The 7,126-nt window shown below is 31.6% G+C and overlaps 1 pseudogene; it reads left to right on the forward strand.

Moving 5' to 3' along the window:
* Positions 1–5,344: 5,344 nt before the first annotated feature.
* Positions 5,345–6,239, forward strand: LOC149200843 (F-box protein At1g10780-like; annotated as a pseudogene).
* Positions 6,240–7,126: the final 887 nt, after the last annotated feature.

Raw genomic sequence — 7,126 nt, forward strand, 5'->3', positions numbered from 1 at the left:
GCCCAAAAAACCAATAAATCATGTTGATATGACACTAAAGCCTTTTTCTAATTAATTAGTTTAATAAAAGAGTAGAAAGAGCATAACTAGTTTTGTAATTAATCTCAATATTTGATTTGTGATTATTTTAGAAGGAATAGTCTAACTTATAGATGAAATGTCTTTATTTACAAGATCAACATAGATTTTTAAAAAATTTAGTTTAAATTGTTTAATCTATTAAATTTGAGTACCCTATGTGGCTTTTCAAGGTGTCGAAAAAATCACACTCTTTACTCTTTCTTACAATTATTTTGCGGAATTCGAGTGAAAAAGTCTATTTCATCTATAAATTAGATTACGTTGAATTTTCATAGAAGTTAAATCCATATCATCCACTTAATAATTGTTAATATTTAAATTAAAATCATAAAACTCTATTCCAAAAGAAACATGTCTATCAACATAATTGCATTACAAAAATAATCAAATAACAATAATACATTCTAAATTGATAAAACAATACATTTTGAATTGATAAAACAAATAAACTAGCAATTTCCCCAAAAGGTGCAAAGAGAGGCCGATAAGATTGTTAAATTGAAATTGTTGAATTGGAAAATTTGTACTTTGTTTTGAAATAATAATTGTTGTATTTGTGTTAAGTTGGTAATATGCAATAAAAATAATAATTAAAATATTAAGATGATGAAAGTTGATTGAGATATAATTTATCACTTATTTTATCAATGAAAGATTTAAAATCATTATGAATAAATATTGATTTTGTACAATGGGCAATTTCTACTAAGAGGAAACCCTGGGTAAATATTACTTTTGCGTCATTTTGGGTTATTAACTTCTTTTTTTTTGTAGATGTATGATATGGTGGCATTCAAAATGTGTGTTGTATTCTTATTCTCATTTGTATTTTCTATTATTGGTGATTATCTCATTTAGGAAATTATCTATAATTCTTGTAAATCAAGACAATGTATAATTACTCTACATCAAGTTGAACTCGGCCTAGAGGATGACAAATTAGAAGAATCCTATTATTGTTGTATATTGCTTGCTTAATAGTACTTTTCAGATGATATTGTTTGCTTAAAGAGATATTTGCTTAATGTACCACAATTAGTTGCTATAGGTTCTATCATAGTGCATAGGATTCTACATATGCATTTGTGGAGTAACTAAAAAGGTAGAAGAAAATATGAGATGAATTGATTCAAAAGAAACATGTAGACTAAAAAGGTAGAAGAAAAATTGAGATGAATTGATTCAAAAGAAACATGTAGAAGAAAATGAGATGAACTGATTTAAAAGAAAGACCTATCAACCTAACTAAAAATATTAATTTTATTATTATCAGCCTAAAAATATATTATTATTATTATTAAATTATGAATTTTTATTATTGACTTTATTCATAAAATGTAAATAAATTAGTTGAAATTAGATTTATAACAAAAAGTAAGGTTGGCCTAATGAAAAAGTCAATAATAACATCAAAAATCAATATTGTCTATCACATACATTAAAATTGATTTTTTTTCATAATATAATGTACAAATTTTTCTTTAACCAATATACAAAATCTTTGCAAGTTCCAGTCATCTGCCATTGTGGAGTTCCATAATGAGATTCCTGGGGTAATCATCCGGGATTGTGGAGTTCCATAATGATATTTTTGGCATTAAAATGTGAGGTTAGTCATAAAATGTGATTTCATATGGTGCACAGAAATGTGAGGTTATATGGTGCACAAATGCCTAATTTATTATTATTATTATTAAGAAAGAAATAATAACTAATTTTATCAAAAATTTATTGTAAATTTTAAAAATAAAAAATAAATGACCACACACTAAAATAATTGGCTTCCTCTCACATGTCAACCTCTTATTACCTTTCAACATGTGTTGAAGTTGACTAATTTTTCCAAGTTTCACAATTGTAATTGAACAAAGAAAACTTCATAGTCCCTTCCTTGAAAAACAACAATCTGTGAGCCAAGATAAAAAGCTCAACAATCTCACAATACCTTTCTTTTATTCATAGACAAATTTCAACCTCATTTTCTATATTCAAATATTCAATCAAAATGTGTATAAAAAATGTATAAATACATTCCAAAATATCTCTAAATATTCAATTATAATAGTACTTTAATAAGTTAGCTAAATTTTCAATTTATATAACTCCACTTATTTTAAAAAATATTTTGAAACAATAATATATTATTTATTTTTAGTTTTAAGTAAATAATATACTCATTAAAATTTAATTTAATTTTAAAATTATAATTTATTCTAAAATATTTACACACTCACCATTTAAAAAAATTATTATAATTTTTAAACCTTCATACCAAAACCAAAACTGCTTTTCAAAAACTGAAAAACCACCTCTACTCAAAATAAATCAATTCTCATACAAATATAAAGCAATTTAAAGGTATAAATCATATAAGATGCATTCCTACTCCAACCTTTTTTATTTAATAAAAATTTCAACATCAAGACGCTCAAAGACACGAAGAGCTTCCTCTACAGGTAGAACTTGCCGATCTTTAATCCACCTTCCAGAGACTCAGGGTGTAAGGTGTTTTTTTTTGTGCGCCATCATTCTGTATGTCATAACGGTGGCGGCCTCGACACCTGCAAGCTTCATTAGTAGTTTCCCACTGGCGTTAGGTAAAAGATGCCTCTGGAGATAAAAACAAAAATAATTCTCATCATCACATGATGCAAAGGATCTTTTCCTGTCATCGCATAATCCAGAGGGTCCTGCTGAATGAATAGGACACCGGGCAAAATTTGATGTTAACAATTCACAAATTCACCAAAACGAAATAAACTTTCGCCTGTGCCGATTGGGCCATTTTGGGCAGCCTTTCTTTTCACCTCCACTGTGAAAAAAATTGTAAACGAATAAAAGATAAACATAAGATATCAAATCCACAATGAAAAAATTGGTAAACCAATAAAAAATAAACACAAGATATCAAACCCACTATTCGCATGGCCATGCTTAAAATGGAGAGGAATCCAGGGCAACAGCAAAAAAAAATATTTTAAAAAATGCAGAAAAAGAAACACCTCAGTCGCATGTGAGGTGCACAGATGTCAAGCTTAGGGTGTATCGTGAATGTGAAATAAGTATTGGAGACCTCGTCATCGTAAAATGTTCGGTGTACAGATGTCACGGTAGGTTGAAACATAAAATGTCAGCGTAAGATGTGATGTGAGGTGTACAGACTTCACGTGTAGGTTGAAAAGGTAGATGAGTTAATTGATTCAAAAGAAGGCCTATCGGCCTAAATATAACATTATTCATAATTTAAACATTAATTTTTTAATTTTTTTTAGTATATTTCAAACAATTTTTAAATTTATTTCAAGAAATTGTAAACTAAATACAATCTTTACAACTTATCACTCTCTTACAACTTCAATCTTATAACTTCTTACTCAAGACCAAAAGAGTATGCACATTTATCATTCACTATTCTCAGGCCAAAAGAGTATGCACATTTATCATTCACTATTCTCACCCTTATTTGCAGTTTATAGAACCATTAATGCGGTCGGCCTGTATATGCCCACAACAATCATATATATACAACTCGACCACATTAACCGCCCTATGGCTTGTTAAATATGGAGTAGTCTAGCAAGGAGGAGGAATTGTCGGATTCCGTTCCCGCAAGAAAATCTTCCAACTCTGGCCAACATTCCTCCAACTCCTCCGACGCGCTCCGCTTCTAATTTGACTGTCAGAATCCATCATAATCAAAATATTTCAAATCAAATCAGTCACATCCTCTATCCATCCAGGTGACCCTGCTCCGCTCGTTAATGCAATGAAAGTGGCAGGTCTGCGACTTGAATTCCAAACCAGACACAAAATCGGGCCACACTAGAACTCCTCAACCTCCCACCGCGCGAGAGCTCCTCGACCTCCCTACCTCCCTGCTTCTCAAAAAATTGTCAACCTGCCTGCTCAGAGCTTGAACTGTAAGTATCCAATAGAATTGATCTCGTCATTGTCTTCCAAATTTAATCATTTGGATTTCGAGTCTCTATATCTAGACATGCCCATCCACTAGGAGGGCCTAAAACAAATGATTTTAAAATCATCGTAGGTACCTACAAAAGAAAAATGTAAGAGGAGAGATGACCCACACAAATATTACTGGAAGACCCACCATGGCTCCTTCACTGTTTCAATATCTTCTAGGTAAGTAGGGTTCCGTTTCATCTATTCATTTTCTGAAAACTTTTTTTGTTGAATCTCACCATTGCATTATTTCTTTAAAATGCTCAAATAGGTTTATGGGAGAAATCATAGGTTAGTGCGTGTTTGCAGTGTGAAAATCCTCTGCATCAGTAGTTTTTCCTTTGCATTGACTGATCTAGGTTTCTTTTCATTGGTTTTAGGCTTCAATTTTGATGGGTTTTATGTGGGTTTCTAATTATAAGTATTTTTTTTGTTGAAATCAAGTATTGGCTCAAAAAAGGTTCATCAAATTTGTTGAACTTTCCTCGTACGTTGACGATCTAAGTCTCAATGTATTCTATGGAGTTTGTGATTTAATTATTCTTCGAGTTGTAGTCTATGCCCTTTTGGGCTTTTGAGATTTCATTTAGGTTTCTTATTGAAATTATTCATATATATGATTGAAGGAGGAGAGAGCAATAAAATTTATATATCCAAGGACTAGTTTTTAGGAGGTTGACATTATTGGGTTATGGTCAAATTCCTGATAGGTGTTTTTGAGGAAAAAACAACCTTTGCAATGGCTGAAACCATGGATATCGATGATGATTATTTGAGGGGGATTATCGATGTGTTTCCCTGATGCAGTAGTGCAACACATGCTCTCATTTGTCAAGAATGCCAGAGATGTGGCCATGTGTTGTTGTGTTAGTAAAAAATGGAGACAAGCAATGAGAAACATTCACATCCTTTATTTTTTGAGAAGTGTTTGTGATGAGGGATAGACTGAGTCAGATGTTGTTGTAAGCTGCATGGTATTTTCAACATCTGCATTGGAAGGGCTAATTGTTATTTCCATTTTTCTGGGAATAGCTTACGAGCTTGGTTGTCACACACATGCAATTTATTGAAGCACTTGGAGCTTCAACTAGATAATCTTGTAGTAAAAGGTCTTGTACCTAATTTTCCCATTAAGCTTGATTACATTTGTTCCTTGCCTCATCTTGAAAGCCTCAAGTTACAGGGTGTTCATCTATCACAAGCACCAAATTGGAGCCCTTTCATGAGCCTTCATACATTGGAAGTTGTTGGTATTCGTACATGTGATTTTGCTTTATCCATCATCATTTATGTGTGTCCGATGCTAAAGTGTTTGGCTTTACTAAGTTGTGATGGTGTCAAAGTTGTGATCATTGATTTGCAGCTTCTAGAGCAGTGTAGATTAGATTTTTATGATATAGGTGATTTCTCTGTCAACATAACTGCTCCCAAAATTCAATCCTTTGAAGTACAAGGAGCTTCTTGGATTCGTATAAATGGAATTCACTCCCTAAGGTGGCTTTCAATAGAAAACAATGTAGGTTTATAGATTATGTTTTAAGATTCTCCTACATATTTTCTTTCAGTTCTTCTGTTTCATTTCGTTTTCTTTTAAATGCATATTTGTATTCTGATTTATGTCTTATTTTGTATTTGTAATATTTCAAATTGTTTTATTTCACAGGAAAGTAAATAAGGTTGAAGTATTTAGAGTATCTATCCATTCGGGGAGTGCAGTGGTATTGGGGTGCTATAAACACAGTTTTGCAATCTGTAACTGATGTGAAGCATTTGGTAATGAAAATTGAGTTTAGCGGAGATGCAAAAAGACTGCAGCCCTTTCCTGAGATGGACTTTGTTGATTTTTTCAATAGCCATCCAAGATTAACCAATTTTGAAGTACATGTTGCCATGTTTGTTGCGTTGTCACAAAGAAACAACTTGGCACAGGTAAGCTTTTTCATCTCTAAATTATAACATATTGTTTGGGATGTTGGTTGCTATCTTTGCATTTTATTTTTTGGTTAGTGTTTTTGTTGGAAAAATGGAAAGCTCAATGAAATATTTGTATTAATTTTTTCTTCTAAAGTTGTATTTTTTATCTTGCAGTTGGACTCCTTGTTCACCATACCTTGCCTGGAAAATATTTGATTACAGTGAGGTCACCTTTGAATGCTGAACAAAAAATTATGACATTAATGTCCTTAGTCAAATAAAGCCCAAAACTAAAAGAATTGATTATATGAATTTCCCAAATGAAGAACTGCCAAGAAACTGCAAACAAATTCTTTGAGCATGTTATGAGGTTCAAGCTTAGGAATTAGGTTGTCACAATTGAGTAAATCAATTCAAGGTTTCGATGATTGATGCTTTTGTCTTACCTCTTATGGGAGGTTCCGGAAGCAACACAATCCTATCATTTAAAGAGTTATGATTTTTGTACTTGGGGCATCAGAGATTAAGGTGCATACCCTATTTTTGTAGCTGATCTACTCTATAATTCTGTAAATCTCAAATTGGCAATTATTTAAGAATCAGACTTGAGTTGCATCTTATTTACTTTTATTGTTGAAGTAGAATTAATGTGCTCTTATAATTATCAGTTTGATTGTCACATTTGAGTTTGAGATGGATATGGTAATATATAGAAGTTATATATTTTGGCACTTCTAAGGTGTCATTTTGCCTTCTCTTTGATATAGAGCTTCAAGATATCAGGAAATGATGTTTAGGTTTCACTTTTAGTTTCTATCTTCTATAGAGTTATAAAGAGAGCACCTTTGTAAATGGTTTGATCACCATTGGATGGATTTCTGTTGGAGGCAGAATCATTGTTATTTGGAAAATATTGGATAGTAGCATATTTGGAGGAGATACTATTTTTACCTGTAATCACAGCCTGTGTATCACAGATGCTATCCTTATTGCATATGATCTCTCCACTGCTTTTATTATTTCATGATCATAAACCTAGCAATGGCAGGTTTTGGAATGATTAGTTGTTTTATTGAAGAAAAAAAATGTTGTATAATTTCATGCATTGTGTCCTTGATTTATGTGAGACATTTTTACAAAATTTATGGTTTTATAACTTTTTTTGGGA

This window comes from Pinus tabuliformis, chromosome 2_1 (assembly GCF_031772625.1).
Source record: "Pinus tabuliformis cultivar Carrire ecotype Pingquan chromosome 2_1, CPIR1, whole genome shotgun sequence".
In the NCBI taxonomy this organism is placed as follows: Eukaryota; Viridiplantae; Streptophyta; class Pinopsida; order Pinales; family Pinaceae; genus Pinus; species Pinus tabuliformis.